Source organism: Pelophylax lessonae (assembly GCF_965119305.1).
Source record: "Pelophylax lessonae genome assembly, chromosome: 4".
In the NCBI taxonomy this organism is placed as follows: domain Eukaryota; kingdom Metazoa; phylum Chordata; class Amphibia; order Anura; family Ranidae; genus Pelophylax; species Pelophylax lessonae.
The window spans coordinates 25,941,824-25,960,336 of NC_138771.1; the positions used below are offsets into that span (position 1 = coordinate 25,941,824).

Genomic DNA, 18,513 nt, shown 5'->3' on the forward strand with positions numbered 1-18,513 from the left:
CAGCTGCTCCAGTCACAGAATACCCCCCCCCCCCCCCCTTTGTAAAAAGTGGGGAGAAAAAAATAATGGGGGAAACATACTAAGAACAGAGCAGCTGTGCATGGCGACCAATCAGCTTCTGGCTTTTATTTGAGCTTGAGGAAGCTAGAAGCAGATTGGTCACCATGCACATCTGCTCCAGTCATAATAAATCCCCACCATGTGAAAAAAAGGGAAAATAATAAAATAATAATGGGAGGAAATATACTAAGACTGGAGCATCTGTGCGTGGCGACAAATCAACTTCTAGCTTTAATATCCAAACCTGAACTGAGCAAGATGGAGCTAGACGCTGCTCCAGCCTTAGTATATTTCCCCCCATTATTATTTTCCCTCTTTTCACATGGGGGGGGGGGATTATTACGATTGAAGCAACTTTGCACAGTGACCAATCACCTTCTAGGTTCATCTTAAACTCAAATGAAAGCCAGAAGCTGATTGGCTGTCATACACAGCTGCTCCAGTCTTAATAAATCCCCCCCCCCCCCATTCTTTTGCTCTTTTCACCTTCACCTTGGGGGGAATTTACTAAGACTGGGGCAACTGTGTATGACAGCCAATCAGCTCCTGGCTTTCATTTGAGCTTAAGATGAACCTAGAAGGTGATTGGTCACCATGCACAGCTCCTCCAATCACAGTAAATTCCCCCACAGCCCAGTACTTGTATAGTCTCAGCATTCCTCCTCCGGGTGATGTGTCACCCCACTGTGTCCCCCGAGACAAACTTCTGTCACCTCACCCGGCAATGTGTGTGCAGTGACCCGTCCTCCCCTCCCCCTCCGGTCCTGTCACCCGCTTCACTTACCGTCCGCCCGGCGGGTGTCTCCGCTCAGCCAGCTCCGCTCTCATTACCCCCATTGTCCCTCCACTTCCTCAATCCTGGAGAGGAGGAGCGGGGCGGGCACTTCCTCACAGGGCGGCGAGAACCCATAATAATAAAACATGGAGCCCGAACCGGGTCACCCCCTTCCTCACCCGCTGCCCGCACTGACAGGGGTTCTCATGACAACCCCCCAACTCTCCTCACATACAGGGGTTCTCATTGCAACCCCCCCAAAACTCTCCTCACATACAGGGGTTCTCATTACAACCCCCCAAAACTCTCCTCACATGCAGGGGTTCTCATGACAATCCCCCAACTCTCCTCACATACAGGGGTTCTCATGACAACCCCCCCAACTCTCCTCACATACAGGGGTTCTCATGACAATCCCCCCAAAACTCTCCTCACATGCAGGGGTTCTCATGACAACCCCCCAAAACTCTCCTCACATACAGGGGTTCTCATGACAATCCCCCAACTCTCCTCACATACAGGGGTTCTCATGACAACCCCCCCAACTCTCCTCACATACAGGGGTTCTCATGACAATCCCCCCAAAACTCTCCTCACATGCAGGGGTTCTCATGACAACCCCCCAAAACTCTCCTCACATACAGGGGTTCTCATGACAATCCCCCCAAAACTCTCCTCACATACAGGGGTTCTCATGACAATCCCCCCAAAACTCTCCTCACATACAGGGGTTCTCATGACAACCCCCCCAAGTCTCCTCACATACAGGGGTTCTCATGACAACCTCCCAAGTCTCCTCACATACAGGGGTTCTCATGACAATCCCCCCAAAACTCTCCTCACATACAGGGGTTCTCATGACAACCCCCCCAACTCTCTTCACATACAGGGGTTCTCATTGCAACCCCCCCCAACTCTCCTCACATACAGGGGTTCTCATGACAACCCCCCCAACTCTCCTCACATACAGGGGTTCTCATGACACCCCCCCAACTCTCCTCACATACAGGGGTTCTCATTGCAACCCCCCCCCCCAACTCTCCTCACATACAGGAGTTCTCATCACCCCCCCCCCCCAACTCTCCTCACATACAGGGGTTCTCATTGCAACCCCCCCAACTCTCCTCACATACAGGGGTTCTCATTGCAACCCCCCCCCCCAACTCTCCTCACATACAGGGGTTCTCATGACAACCCCCCCCCAACTCTCCTCACATACAGGGGTTCTCATGGAAACCCCCCAACTCTCCTCACATACAGGGGTTCTCATTGCAACCCCCCCCCCAACTCTCCTCACATACAGGGGTTCTCATGACAACCCCCCCCAACTCTCCTCACATACAGGGGTTCTCATGGAAACCCCCCAACTCTCCTCACATACAAGGGTTCTCATGACAACCCCCCCAACTCTACTCACATACAGGGGTTCTCATTGCAACCCCCCCAACTCTCCTCACATACAGGGGTTCTCATGACAACCCCCCCAACTCTCCTCACATACAGGGGTTCTCATGACAACCCCCCCAACTCTCCTTACATACAGGGGTTCTCATGGCAACCCCCCCAAAACTCTCACATACAGTACAGAGCAATTTGAGGGGTGACCCCAATTAGTAATCTCTGTACTGTATATTGGGTGACCCCAGTCAGTGACCTCTATGTACTGTATATGAGGTGACCCCAGTCAGTGATCTCTATGTACTGTATATGGGGTGACCCCAGTCAGTGATCTCTATGTACTGTATATGGGATGACCCCAGTCAGTGATCTCTATGTACTGTATATGGGGTGACCCCAGTCAGTGATCTCGGTACTTTATATGAGGTGACCCCAGTCAGTGACCTCTATGTACTGTATATGGGGTGACCCCAGTCAGTGATCTCTATGTACTGTATATGGGGTGACCACAGTCAGTGACCTCTATGTACTGTATATGAGGTGACCCCAGTCAGTGACCTCTATGTACTGTATATGGGGTGACCCCAGTCAGTGATCTATGTACTGTATATGGGGTGACCCCAGTCAGTGACCTCTATGTACTGTATATGGGGTGACCCCAGTCAGTGACCTCTATGTACTGTATATGGGGTGACCCCAGTCAGTGACCTCTATGTACTGTATATGGGGTGACCCCAGTCAGTGATCTCGGTACTTTATATGAGGTGACCCCAGTCAGTGATCTCTATGTATTGTATATGCGGTGACCCCAGTCAGTGATCTCTATGTACTGTATATGAGGTGACCCCAGTCAGTGATCTCTATGTACTGTATATGGGGTGACCCCAGTCAGTGATCTCTGTACTGTATATGGGGTGACCCCAGTCAGTGACCTCTATGTACTGTATATGGGGTGACCCCAGTCAGTGACCTCTATGTACTGTATATGAGGTGACCCCAGTCAGTGATCTCTATGTACTGTATATGCGGTGACCCCAGTCAGTGATCTCTATGTACTGTATATGGGGTGACCCCAGTCAGTGATCTCTATGTACTGTATATGAGGTGACCCCAGTCAGTGATCTCTGTACTGTATATGGGGTGACCCCAGTCAGTGATCTCTGTACTGTATATGGGGTGACCCCAGTCAGTGATCTCTATGTACTGTATATGGGGTGACCCCAGTCAGTGATCTCTATGTACTGTATATGGGGTGACCCCAGTCAGTGATCTCTGTACTGTATATTTAGATTGCTTTCACACAGCTCCATTGTAAAAACGTGGTAAAAAACGCATATACATTTTTGTTGTGTTTTATTTGCATTTTTGCCACTTTTTTTAGTGCGTTTTGCAACTGTGAAAAGAGGACTAAAAAAAAAAAAACGCTCCAAAAACACAACTGTGGGTGCATTTTAGTGCATTTGTGCCTCACTTTTTAATGCGTTTCCATTCATTTTAGTGGGAAGGTGCATTTTTTTCATGCATTTTCTTTTACCGCACCAAAAATGGAGCAAGCAGAACTTTTGAAAACGCGACTGACTGCTGTGAAGAGTTCCATAGGATTTAATGGTCATGCATTTTTCCTTCGCTTTTGGTAAGGCAAAAAACGGAAGAAAAACTGATCAGTGTGAAAAATTCCAAAAAGTGTATTTTACCCGGTTGTCGACCGCCCACCGCCTTTTTACTGCGGCAGTGCGGCCCTCCTGCGCGTAGACCTACGTCGGTCGCGCGCCTGCAGCTAGGGGGCGAGCGCACATGATAACTTTTGCACAAACCAATCAAAATACGCTTATTGCGATTTTTTTACCAAAAATATGTATCAGAAAAAAAACTGGCCTAAAATGTTAAAATATTTTGATTTTTAAATTTATTTTTTTTGAGAATGTTATATAGCAGAAAGTGAAAAATATTGTTTTTTTTTTTTCAAAATTGTCGCTCTTTTTTTGTTTATTGCGCAAAAAATAAAAATCGCACAAGTGATCAAATACCACCAAAAGAAAGCTCTATTTGTGGGAAAAAAAGGACCTCAATTTTATTTGGGTACAGCGTCGCACGACCGCGCAATTGTCCCTTAAAATAACGCAGTGCCGAATATGATATGGCCTGGTCATTAAGGGGGAAAATCTTCCGGTCCAGAAGTCGTTAATTGGTTTGCGCAAAAGTTATAGCGTTTACAAACTACGGGATAGATTTTTTTACTTTTTATTTATTTATTTTTTTATTAGTAATGGCGGCAATTAGCGATTTTTAGCGGGACTGCAACATTGCGGCGGACAGATCGGACCCCTAACTGACATTTTTGAAACATTTTGGGGACCAGTGACATTACTACAGTAATCAGTGCTAAATAATATGCACTGTTACTGTATAAATGACACTGGCAGGGAAGGGGTTAACACTGGGGGTGATCAAGGGGTTAAGTGTGCTCCTAAATTGTGCTTGCTAACTGTGTGAAGGGGGGGATGCTCTGTGACAGGCACACAGAGATTGGGGGTTTCAGCTTAGCTGTGACACACAATCTCATTGTGCCTGTCTGACAGGAGAGCCGCCTGCTTTGTTTACATAAGCAGACGGCTCTTCTGTCAGTTTCTCCGAAGATCGTGGGAGGCCGGCGGCAATCGAGCCCGCTCATCTCGTGGCCTGGCTCCTGCTGTGTCTAATCACAGCGGGAGCGCAGGTTCGGCGGTGCGCACGCCGCAGAGACCGCGTGAACATAATCATGTAGATCTACGTGATTATGCGCAGCCAAGCCGCCCTGCCGCAGTAAATCTGCGTGGGGCGGTCGGCAGGTGGTTAAAGGTTACAAATGCCATCAGACTGGGGTAGAAGCACTATAGTAAAAAAAAAGTGGATGCCAAAAATATCTAGATTGATACAACATAAAATACCCACAGAATTACCACAGCAAACCAGTTTGTCCTTTGGTAAAGATGGAACAGATTGGGAGGATGGTGAACGGGCCCAAGGGACCGAAAAAGGAAGCCAAGAATATCCACTTTGTGACAAATCACGTACAAATACAGCGAGGGGAAAAAAGTATTTGATTCCCCTGCGGATTCTGTACCTTTGCTCACTGACAGAGAAATGATCAGCCTATAATTTTATTGGTCGGTTTATTTTAACAGCGAGAGACAGAAAAACAACAAAAATATCCAGAAAAACGCATTTCATAAAAGTTATAAATTGCTTTGCATTTTAATGAGTGAAATAAGTATTTGATTCCCCTATCAGTCAGCAAGATTTAGGGCTCCCAGGTGTCTTCTATACAGATAACGAGCTGAGATTAGGAGCACTCTCTTAAAGGGAGTGCTCCTAATCTCAGCTTGTTACCAGTATAAAAGACACCTGTTCACAGAAGCAATCAATCAATCAGATTCCAATCTCTCCTCCATGGGCAAGACCAAAGAGCTGTCCAAGGATAACAGGGACAAGATTGTAGACCTACACAAGGCTGGAATGGGCTACAAGACCAATACTATGCAGCTTGGTGAGAGGGTGACAATAGTTGGTGGTGGTGCGATTATTTGCAAATGGAATAAGTACAAAACAACTGTCAATCTCCCACAGTCTGGGGCTCCATGGTGGTTCTCACCTCGTAGAGTTTTTATGATCATGAGAACGGTGAGGAATCAGCCCAGAACTACACGGAGAGTCTTGTCAATGATCTCAAGGCAGCTGGGACCATAGTCACCAAGAAAACAATTGGTAACACACTACGCCGTGAAGGACTGAAATCTTGCAGCAGCCGCAAGGTCCCCCTGCTCAAGAAAGCACATGTACAGACCAGTCTGAAGTTTGCTAATGAAAATCTGAATGATTCAGAGGAGAAATGGGCGAAAGTGTTGTGGTCAGATAAGACCAAAATCGAGCTCTTTGGCATCAACTCAACTCGCCTCACCATGTTTAGAGGAGGAGGAGGAATGCTGCCTATGACCTCAAGAACACAATCTCCACCGTCAAACATGGAGGTTGGAAACATTATGCTTTGGGGGGGGGTTTCTGATAAGGGGACAGGACAACTTCACTGCATCAAAGGGACAATGGACGGGTACAGAAAGTGACGACAGCGACGATTCTGATGTTTCTTTCTGGAATTTGGGAAGGATATCAAATGATTCTTCAGAATTTCCAACGGAGCGATGTGCCAGAAAGAAACATCAGAATCGTCGCTGTCGTCACTTTCCGTACCTGATGACGCATTTTTCCACGAATCGCTATCGCTCAGTTCTTCAAGTAACTCCGTTTCGCTGCCGCTGTTTTCCAGTTCGTCTAAAAGCACTTTTGCGCAAAAAGAACACTTTTTGGACGCCATGGTCGTTCTCTATTTTCCAGGCACAAAGCACTGGAAAAGCACAGGCAGGGCACTGGAAAAGTCACCAGGTGAAATCCTGTGGTGAAATGGGATGATACAGTGTAATCCGTCAGGATCACAGCTTTCTATCATCTCATTTGGTGTATTTACACTTTTTTAAATTGCCGCTGGTTCCACCCCCCTGCGTCGCAACGCTCGCAGGGAAGGGAACCGGAAGACAGGTGCCGGCATCGGCCGAGCACAGAGCGGGAGGACAGCGGGATGATGGCTGGAGGACGGCGGGGGATCGCAGGGGAAGGTGAGTTTAAAAATGTAAAACAGATTTCCATGCAAAACAATGTACCGCTTTTAGCACAGAAATCTGGACATAATCAGACCGCCAGGGAGGTTAACCACACCTATAAAAGGTTAAAAAGACAACTTTGTCTGCAACCTGGAAGCAGCCGCTGCACATGAATACGTCCATACACACAGTCATGCGCCGTCATACAAGAGCAATTCTTAGAACAAGTATATACCCAAAGAAGTAGACCACAGTTCAATGCATTAAGCACAGTGGGGTATTGAAGTAAACTCTTGGTTTGGCGACAGAATGCAATGAGACGGGGTGTCAGACAACCGCAGCTATGCAATTGGGGATACCCTCAATAGAGGGCTAAACAAAAGTCAAGTGTCTCATATATCTCATATGGATTGCTTTTGTGTGATGAATGAATAGGGAATGTGGAAATGCATGACATCTAGTGGCAGTTTTAAATATTACATTTGCCCAAAGATTTTTTAAAGGGTAAAAAAATCAGCAAATAAAGAAAAAACATTATAGCGTATACAATTGCGACACAAATCGTATTATAATTGAATGTTATTAAAAATCTCCTTTCCTTTTCAGTCTGCAGAGGTTGTAATTTTCTGAAAATGCAATGCGATATGGCCACCTGGAGCTGTTCTGTACACAGAATGTATACTGACCACACCCCCAGAAAAATAATTTCCTGCTTGTGTGATTGGCTCACCGATTTTCCCAGAAGTCTGCTTAAGATACAAGTCAGATTTCTGGCATCCCCTGCAACAAAAATGTCATTTTTGGTGAGATACTCCCAATAGGAACACGTCTAAAGGGATGTAGACCCAGCTGATTTCTTCATTAGAGTCCTGCAGCTGCCACAGCTGATAGATAATTATGAAACCACTCCTATTAGACCCACTCAGCACAGAGGAACAAACAATGATTTCTTCAGAATAACAAAAAGGTAGGAATCTGCAACAAAGTTTGTTAAAATCCCTGCAATGTACAGAGATCACCCAGAGGGGAATGTTTTTTTTTCTCAACAAAAGGGGAGTTACGCTTTAACCACTTGCTGACCGCCCGCTGCCTTTTTACTGCGGCAGGGCGGTTCGCCTGCATCCAGACTGGAGCAGAGTTGTATAAAGTACTCGAAACCCATACTTGAGTAGAAGTGGAAGTGCTCGATCAAAAAGGGACTTGAGTAGAAGTACTAAAGTATTCAACATTTTTTGTACTTAAGTATTGCAAGTAGTTTTTTTAAAAATTTTGCTACTCAAGTACTGAAAGTAAAAGTACAAGTACTGTGTTATGTAGTTATTAAAGAAAGAAGTCAAAAGTTTGAACATCACATTGTTTTTTATTATTTCAAATGCAGCTTTTATTTATACATACAGTAGCATTTATTTTCGTATGCGCTGATAATATAGGTTTTGAGCTTCATGAAACCTGCCATCTACTGTTCTGGCAGAGGTAATTTTTATAATAGTAACGAGTAACTATGCAGCACAAAAAAAAAATATCGGAGTAGAAGTATTGAAATCATCGAAAAAATGTAGTGAAGTAAAAGTGGAAGTAGGAGAAAAAAATTCTACTCTAGGAAAGTACAGATACCGCCTTTCGGTACTTAAGTACAGTAGTGAAGTAGTTCTACTTAGTTACTATACATCTCTGGACTGGAGTGCATGTGGTTTCGGCGGCGCGCGTGCGCCACAGGAGCCGCGCTCCCGCTGTGTCTAAGGCGGGCCGCGGGAGGAGCGGCGGTGATTGCCGCTGCCCTCCCATGATCGTCCGGGAAACCGAGAGAAGACCCACCTGCTTATGTAAACAAAGCAGGCGGATCTTCTGTGAGACAGGCAGGGAAAGATCAGCAGATTCAGCTAAGCTACAACCCCGATCTCTCTGTGCCTGTCACAGGACCCTCCCCCCCCAACACACACACAATGAGTAAGCATATTAGGCATACATTTAACCCCTTTGATCACCCCCAGTATTAACCCCTTCCCTGCAAGTGTCATTTATACAGTAACAGTGCATAATATTTAGCACTGATTACTGTAGTAATGTCACTGGTCCCCAAAAAGTGTCAAAAATGTCAGTTAGGGGTCCGACCTGTTCGCTGCAATGTCGCAGTCCTGCTAAAAATTGCAGATCGCTGCCATTACTAATAAAAAAAAAAAAATAAATAATAAAAAGTCCAAAAATCTATCCCGTAGTTTGTAAACGCTATAACTTTTGCGCAAACCAATTAAGATACGCTTTTTGGGATTTTTTTTTTTTTTTACCAAACATATATAGCAGAATACAAATTGGTCTAAACTGATAAAAAACAAATTTAATTTTTAATTTTTTTTTACTGAGAATATTTTATAGCAGAAGGTAAAAAATATGGCCTTTTTCTCAAAATTGTCGCTCTTTTTTTGTTTATAGCACAAAATCTAAAAACCGCAGAGGTGATAAAATACCACCAAAAGAAAGCTTTATTTGTGGGGAAAAAAAAGGACGTCAATTGTATTTGGGTACAGCGTCGCACAACTGCGCAATTTTCTGTTAAAGTAACGCAGTGCCGAATCGCAAAAAAAAATGGCCTGGTCATTAAGTGGGTAAAACCTTCCGGGGCTGAAGTGGTTAAATGCACTTGACTTGCAAATCCCTCCCAGCTCTGAGGAAGTTAGTGCTCATTAGCTAACGAAACGCGTCAGTTTGTCATCATCACACATGTGACAACAGCCAGAAAGCAGCTACCCTGCACATGTGCAGTTAATGTGGAGGACACAAAGCCATCCTCAATGGAGTATGTCCTGCTGGAGCACCGGAGGCTCACATTGATGGAGATGAAGAACAAGTGGGTCATGCCTGTTATGTGAGACATCAGTGGAAGGTGGTGAGCAGTACTGGGTTTCCCCCCTCCTGTATACTTCTCCTCCAGTCCCAGTTTCCCTGATCACTGCTACACCAGACACCCACGCTTGGTTCAGCTATCAACTCCACTTACTTACATCCTTAGCCTTCCCGTTGTTTTTGGACTTCTCTTATTACGCCAATACTTGGGTGCCTCGATGTTGGTAGGAGCTCATTTCTTTCCATGCTGCCAAAACATTTGGCTGATCACTTGACTTTTGCTTAGCACTCTATTGAGAGCATCCCCCAATTGCATAGCTGCGGATGTCTGACACCCCGTTTCATTGCATTCTGTCGCCATATCAAAATTTTACTTTAATACCCCACTGTGTTTAACCACTTGCCGACCGATTCACGTCTATTTACTGTGGCACTCAGCCGCTTACAGGCAAAGTGACGTAGACGTACGTCGCTCGCCCACGAGCCTGTAGGGGGCGAGCACGCGCTCCTGCCCCAGCTCGTTCCCTGCTGAGCCAGCTTGTGTGACCGGTGGCTCCGATGGCCGCCAGCCACTCGCAATCTCCCGCAGAAGAGGGAGAAAGACAGACGACTGAGGTAAACACAGCCGTCTGTCATTCTCACTGAAGTAATCACAGAAGCTATGTGATCCTGCTATATAGGATTGCATGTCTCTGTGGTTACTTCACTAGCCACGCCCCCTGAAATTTAGAATCATTCCCCTAGGGACACACTTAACCCCTTGAGCACCAATAAAGTTAACCCCTTCCCTGCCAGGTTACAGTAACAGTGCATATTTATAGCACTGATTACTGTAGTAATGTCATTGGTACCCCCAAAAAGTGTCAAAAATGTCAGTCAGGGGTCCGATCTGTCCACCGCAATGTCGCAGTCCCGCAAAAAAAATCGCAGATCACCGCCATTACTAGTTAAAAAAAAAAAACAATAAAAATGACATAAATCTTTCCCGTAGTTAGTAAACGCAATAATTTTTACCAAAAATATGTAGCAAAAAACAAATTGGCCTAAAATGTTAAAAAGTTTTGATTTTTTTACATTTTTTTTTGTTGAGAATTTCATATAAAAAAATGTGAAAAATATTGTTATTTTTTCAAAATTGTCGCTCTTTTTTTGTTTATAGCGCAAAAAATAAAAATCGCACAGGTGATCAAATAACCACCAAAAGAAAGCTCTGTTTGTGGGGAAAAAAGGACGTCAATTTCATTTGGGTACAGCGTCGCACGACCGTGCAATTGTCCGTTAAAGTAACGCAGTGCCGAATCTCAAAAAATGGCCTGGTCATTAAGGGGGAAAATCTTCCGGTCCAGAAGTGGTTAATTTAATCGAATCGCAAAATAGGGCCTGGTCTTTGAGCAGCCAAATCCTCCGGGGCTAAAGTGGTTAAGCAGCTGGTCTGAAAGTATCAGTGGAGTTGTTTGCTTGGAGTGAAAGAGACATCAGCACACTGTGAGGATTGGAAAGCTCCATTGCTGGACTGTGACCTGCTGGGTAAGCCAAGCCTTGTGAAAGACTGTAGCTCTGATTAGACCTGTGAACTGTTACCTGTCTGTGGCAGAACTTGAACTGTACCCGTGTGTGCAACTATATTACAAGACAAGCCTGTTGTTTCTTCTGTTTGTTTTGAATTTGCTGAATAAAGCTCCTTTTTAGCCACTTAAGCCCCGGAAGATTTTACCCCCTTCCTGACCAGGGGTTTTTTTGCGATTTTTTACTGCGTGACTTTAACGGACAATTGCGCGGTCGTGCGACGCTGTACCTAAACGAATTTCACGTCCTTTTTTTCCCACAAACAGAGCTTTCTTTTGGTGGTATTTGATCACCTGCGCGATTTTTTGATCATGCGCTATAAACAAAAAAAGAGCGTAAATTTTGCAAAAATAACAATATTTTTCACATTTTTTTATATGAAATTCCCCCCAAAAAAATGTAAAAAATCAAAACTTTTTAACATTTTCGGCCAATTTGTTTTATGCTACATATGTTTGGTAAAAAAAATTGCAAAAAGCGTATTATTAAGTTATTGTGTTTACTAACAAAGGGAAAGATTTTTGTCATTTTTGGTGTTTTTTTTTTTTTAACGAGTAATGGCAGCGATCTGCGATTTTTTTTGCGGTACTGCGACATTGCGGCAGACAGATCGGACCCTTGACTGACATTTTTGACACTTTTGGGGTTACCAGTGACATTACTGCAGTAATCAGTGCTATACATATGCACTGTTACTGCAAAAATGACACTGGCAGGGAAGGGGTTAACTGTATTGGAGAGGGAGGGGTTAAGTGTGTCCTAGGGGAGTGTTTCTAACTGTAGTGGGACAGGTCTACTATTGTAAAAACAGAGATCAACGGTCCTACATAGTAGAACCGTCTGATCTCCATTTTTACACAGGGGAGAATGACAGGCGGCTTGTTTACATAAGCCGCCCGCCTTTCTCCCGCTCTACCGGCGATCGTAGTGTGACCGGCGGACATCGGGTCCGCCGGTCACACGCACGGACTCTCCAGTGAACGAGCCGGGGCAGGTGCGCGCCTCAGCGGGCGCACGCTCGCCCGCTATTGGCTCACAAACCGGTCACAGGCTAGTGACGTATATATACGTCACTTTGCCTGGCCGGGGCTGACCGCCGCAGTATATCTACTTGCGGCGGTCGGCAAGCGGTTAATTGTACTGGACTGTCTCTGAGCTGGCTGTTCACCTCTCTGATCCCGTACAGGACGTATGCATGTGCAGCTGCTGCTTCCAGGTTGCAGACAACGTTGCCTTTTTAATCTTTTATAGGTGTGGTTAAGGTCTCTGTACTGCACAGTATTCTTTTTTTTTCAAATATTTTTATTTAGAAAGCCAAAGACAGTGGAGAGGCAATGGCACACAGAACAATCAATGTCAAAGAAAAGTGCATATGCAACAAACCATAGTAGTATCTATCAACAAGATGGCTACCAACAGAACGAAAAGTCAACAGTGACCTAAAATATAATATTAGAGACAATATGTAGCAACAATATAAAGGGTATGCGACGCACAAAAGCGCGTGAACACCCGCACATGGAGTATAATTTCCATAAGCGATTCCAGCTGTCTGTGCCAGATTTTTATAGATATAATAGAGGGACAAAAAAAAAAAAGGGGGGGGGGGTGCGGGGGTTGTGTGAACAGGCATTCAACCGTTCTAAGTCTGCGTGCACATCAGGGAATTCCCCCTATCAGAGAGGATGAACATGTTCCAGAAACCCCAGATCTTCTCATACCGCTCACGTTTATGTTGATAAACGTTTATGTTGTAGCCCTAGCTACTGATGACGCACAAAGGGGAGGGCGAAACGCGTCTAGCAAGAGTTTGAGCGTACCACGTCATATCCGGCCGGTGGAACGCACGCTGCAGAAGCAGCAACCACTAAACCGAGCAGCTCCATTTTCATACTTTATGTTTTACCACCATCCTCTCAGGCTACATCTAGCATCAGTGGCGTAGCGTGGGTTGTCAGCGCCCGGGGCAAGGTAAGTAATTTGCGCCCCCCTACACAAATCTACTAGACCACTTCACTGACAACTACACTGACCTAGCTGATCACTAAACAGACCTACCTTATTCCTACACTGACCTACCTGATTACTATACTGACACCTACACAGACCTACCTGACCACTAAACAAACCTACCTGACCACTACACAGACACCTACACTGACTTACCTTATTCCTGCACTAACTAACCTGATCACTACACTGACCTACCAAATTTCTATACTGACACCTACACTGACCTACCTGAGCACTACACAGACCTACCTGATTCTTACACTGACCTACCTGACCACTGCACAAACCTACCTGACAATTACACTGACCACTGCAGAGACCTACCTGATTCCTACACTAGGGATGGCTGAGCAGACTCCTAAATGGCAGCATGACACTGCGCCCCCCCAGATTTTGCGCCCGGTGCGGCTGGCCCCCCCAGCACCCCCCACGCTACGCCACTGTCTAGCATATCCGGAGTATATCCAGCATATAATACTGGGATATCTTGGCTTCACAGGAGTGTTATCCACAACAGGGTGATCTGATTAATGACCCTCTGATTTATTACACTTGATTCTGGTGAGTCGGGAAACAGAAGGGGGAGCACAAGCACTTTTTGCAAGAGTGGAGCACAGAAGCACTTTGGTCACCTTTTGGCTCATTTGCACAAATACCAAGGACGTTTTATATATTTCAAGAGCACAAGGACATTATGTTAATTTGAGCACCTAAGCACTTTATTGTCATTTTTATTGCTGTGTGTTATTTATTTATTTATTTATGGTACATGCAGCAGCGCTGACAGTCAGCGCCGGTTCACACTACCGCGACGCTACTTCCCGGGGCGACCTCCGAGATCGCGGTGCGAGCAGCGCGCCGCGACCTCGGAGCGGCTGCCACGGACTTCATAACATTGAAGTCTATGGCGGTCGCCTCCTGGTCGCCCCAAAGAAGCTCCGGACCCTTTTTCTAAGGCGGAGCGACTTGTGTCGCTCCTATTAGAACGGGTCCGCAGCTTCCCTATGGGAGGCGACCTGCGGCGACCTGTGAGGCGACCAGGTCGCCTCACAGGTCGCCTTAGTGTGAACGGGGGCTTACAGTTTATATTTATTTAAGGCACTTGCACCTTAATTTTTCAGCAGCAGCTGCATAGCACACATTTTATTGTATTGGTTTTGCACTTTACCATAAGCGCGAGGTTACTCACATTTCTTAATGGGATGGATGGGGGGCGGCAGCTTTTTATTACTTATATACCTTAACTATAGTATATATTTGATATGCGGCCCGAGAAAATTTCTCTACACTCAATGTGGCCCAGAGAAGCCAAAAGGTTGGACACCCATGCTTTAAATCAGGGGTGTCGAACTCAATTTCTTCACGGGCGAATCAGGATTATGGCCGCCCTCAAAGGGCCAGTTGTATCTTAAGACTAGATGTCCAGAGCACCCCCCCCCCCTACCATTAGGTGTCAAGAGCACCCCCATCTCCACCATCAAAAGTCAAGAGTCCCTCAGCCTCCCTTACATGACAGTGCGCCCCTGAGTCTGGAGGAGGGTTGGAGTCCACTGAATGCTAAGACCATGGGAAGTGGAGAGGAGGGGGTGCTACGGCTGCACAGAGAGGCACAGAATCTGTAGGAGGAAATCGGTCTTCCTCTCTGTTGGGGACTTCTGAGACAGTGAAGTGGGTGGGGGGGGGGTCAATTCAAGCCTCTCTGTGGCTGCATGGAGAAGTGCAGGATCTGGTGGATGAGTTTTGTCCTTCCCTTTGCTGTTGACTGCTGAGACAGCAACAGTGAAGGGGTTGCTGCAGCTGCAGAAGAGATGCGAGGGCCACATGAAATGGCCTGGAGGGCCGGATTCGGCCCTGGAGCCTTGTGTTTGACACGTGTGCTTTAAATGGTAAAGAAACCAATAAAAGTAAATTACAGTATATATCCTTTATTTTGCACTAAGAAAATACAAAAAAATATTGTTTGATTAACTGCATCTATTTCATAAATATACATACATATAATCTTTAATTTTTACTGGTCCATAAAAAAGTGGAATACAGTTTATCTTATCACAACATAAAATATTCCGTACCCAGAATTTACATATTAGTAACATTTATGTATATATAATAATATCAGAGGCGGAACATATACAAGTTTAAAGAAAATGTTCTTCAAGTCTGCTAGAACTAGTGGGGAACCAACTCATCGAACATCGATAATCTCTGGGAAATGAAATATGATAATAATATAGCAACAACGTGTCAATCGAAAAATCAGGGACCTCTAAGGCCCCGTTCACACTGGGGCGATCCGACTCCCTCGGGGCGACCTCCGAGGTCGCGGTGCGAGCAGCGCGCCGTGACCTTGGAGCGGCCGGCACGGACTTCATAACATTGAAGTCTATGACGGTCGCTCCGGGTTGCCCCAAAGAAGCTCCGGACCCTTTTTCTAAGTCGGAGCGACTTGTGTCGCTCCTATTAGAACGGGTCCGCAGCTTCCCTATGGGAGGCGACCTGCGGCGACCTGTGAGGCGACCAGGTCGCCTCACAGGTTGCCCCAGTGTGAACGGGGACTAAGAGAAAAACATAAAAGAAAAAATGGATATTCAAATTGTAGAGAAAACAATATTTGCTGATCTTCTCTTTCATAGAGAGAAATTGTCAGGAGCCTGAGGCAGTTACCATTATTATTATTATTATACAGAATGTATACAGTGCCAACAGATTGTGCAGCGCTTTACAAAATAAAGGGAGACGTACAATTACAATACAGTTCAATATAGAAAGCTTAGCTTAGGAGTACATACACTACAATACACAAATGTATTGGGACGCCTGACTTTACACACACATGAGCTGACTGATGGAAGGAAATTGAGGGAGAAGGGAAACATTGGAATACTAGTCAGTACCAGTGTGCAAAAGTGTATTTGCTTTTGTAAGGTATAATTTATGTAGGATAGTGTATATACACTTTATTACCAAAAGTATTGGGACGCCTGTCTTTACACATATATGAACTTTAATGGCACCCCAGTCTTATGGCGCTTTTCCACTGCATGGTAACGCATGGTACGTGTTAGGACAGTTCGGTACGGTTTGGTACAGCGGCGCTTTTCCACTACATGGTACGGCTCGCTTAAACAGTACCACCTCGGTTGGGGTTCCAAGCGGGCCGTACCTATACCATATCCCACAATCCTTTGCATGCAGCCTTGCTTGTTTGTCACTACTAGCCACTGATTGGTCAGAGAATCGTTGTAATCCCACCCACTTACTACTTTAGTGGAAAAGGAAACCGAGCCGAGTAGAGCCTATACAAAGCTGAAATGTGCCAACTCGTACCACGCAGTGGAAAAGCAAACTGAGCCGAGCTGGGCCAAGCAGTGCCGAGTGGAGCCGAGCCGGTACTTGCAGTGGAAAAGTGCCATTGGTCCGTAAGGTTTAATATTGAGTTGGCCCTCCCTTTGTAGCCAGAACAGCTTCAACTCTTCTGGGAAGGCTGTCCACAAGGTTTAGGAGTGTCTATGGGAATGTTTGACCATTCTTCCAGAAGTGCATTTGTGAGGTCAGGCACTGATGTGGACAAGAAAGCCTGACAAGAAGGCTTGACTCAGTCTCCACTCCACTTTTATTTATTTTTTTTATAGGTGCCTGGAGTTCCTCTTTAATTTACCCCAAAGGAAGGGCCAACCAAAAACATTTCCCACAAAGTTGGGAACATGAGATTGTCCAGTCTCCACTCTATTTCATCCCAAAGGTGTTCTACGGGTTTGAGGTGAGGACTCTGTGCAGGACAGTCAAGTTCCTCCACCCCAAACTCCCTCATTCATGTTTTTATGGCCCTTGCTTTGTGCACTGGTCCAAATCATTTTATGGAGGGGGGGATTATGGTGTGGGGGTGTTTTCAGGGGTTGGGATTTGCCCCTTAGTTCCAGTGAAGGGAGCTCTTAAGGCGTCAGCATACCAAGACATTTTGGACAATTTCATGCTCCCAAGAAGAAAAATATTATCGGGTAAACATTTTATAAAATACAGTGACAATCCCTTAGGGCCAGTTCCCACAAAATGCGGTCCAGTGCGCTTTCTTTCTGCATCAAAAATGCATGGAAAATAGGTTATATGGTTTTCAATGGCATCGTTTACACCAGTGCTTGCAGTTCCAGTGCGTTCCAGAAAAAAAAGTAGAACATGCTGCATTTTTCCTTCACTGGACTGTACTGGAACGCTGTAAAACGCATCAAAATCGCACTGGAATGCACCTAAATGCACTGGAACACACATGTCCTAATTTAAAGTTAAGGAAATAGAGGAGAAAAAAAATGCACTGGACTGCATTAAAAACGCACCAAAAAACGCACATGCAGAAAAGAATCTGGAACGCATTTGGACTGCATTTCTTAGGTGTGAACTAGCCCTAAGTCCCAGTTCACACTGGGGGAAACTTTTCAGGCGACTTTGTCGTGCTCCATTCAGTGCAATAGAACCGTTCTAATTGGAGCAACTCAAGTCGCTCCGACTTAAAAAAAGGTTCCTGCACTAATTTGGGGGTGACTTGCATTGACTTCTATTAGAGAAGTAGTTTGCAAGCCATGCTGAAGTCGCGCTGCACGGGGCGGCTTCAGAGTCGGGAGACTTTGAAGCTGCCCCAGTGTGAACCCAGCCTTAGTGTTCCACTTTAGAGATCAGAAAATGCAAAATTTTTACCATCAGTTCATTCCAAATGATAACTGAGCAGACACTTTGGGGTATATTTAGGCTCCATGTACACGGGACGTTGTTAAAAGTCCCTTTGAATGCTGGAATTTTTAGGACGTTTGAAACGTCCGTTCGGTCACGTTTGTACCCGCGTTTAGCGGCGTAAAAAAAAATTATTCCCCTTTAAAATGGAAAAACGCGAACGCTAAACGCGGGTCATCGCGTTCAGACGCGTTCGGATGCGTTTGTGCGTTTGAAACGCTGGGAAACACACGTTCGAACGCAAATAATTGCGTTCTAAAAAAAGTCCCTGAACGCAACTGCCTGCAAATGACTGTAAACGACCCTGTGTACATGGACAGATAAGATAACATGTAGATGGGTTCAGGGGCTTCTGAAAAAAAACGCCCAACTGCTCCTAAACGACCATTTCCAGCGTCCCGTGTACATGGACCCTTAAAAAAAAAAAAAAAAGTTGCATAGCAGTTCGCCTATTATGGCTCCATGTAAATTTGTTCTGTGCAAATGGAACTCAATCACATGTTC

General features: G+C 45.4%; 1 protein-coding gene across 1 annotated transcript in view; it reads right to left on the bottom strand.

The window, feature by feature from the left end:
- Window positions 1-961, bottom strand: part of LRRK1 (leucine rich repeat kinase 1) — a 439,003-nt gene extending 438,042 nt beyond the window's left edge. The window contains exon 1 of the mRNA XM_082253047.1: window positions 845-961. The gene's annotated coding sequence lies outside the window, so the exon portion shown is untranslated. The remainder of the gene's footprint in view (window positions 1-844) is intronic.
- Between the last annotated feature and the right edge of the window lie 17,552 nt (window positions 962-18,513).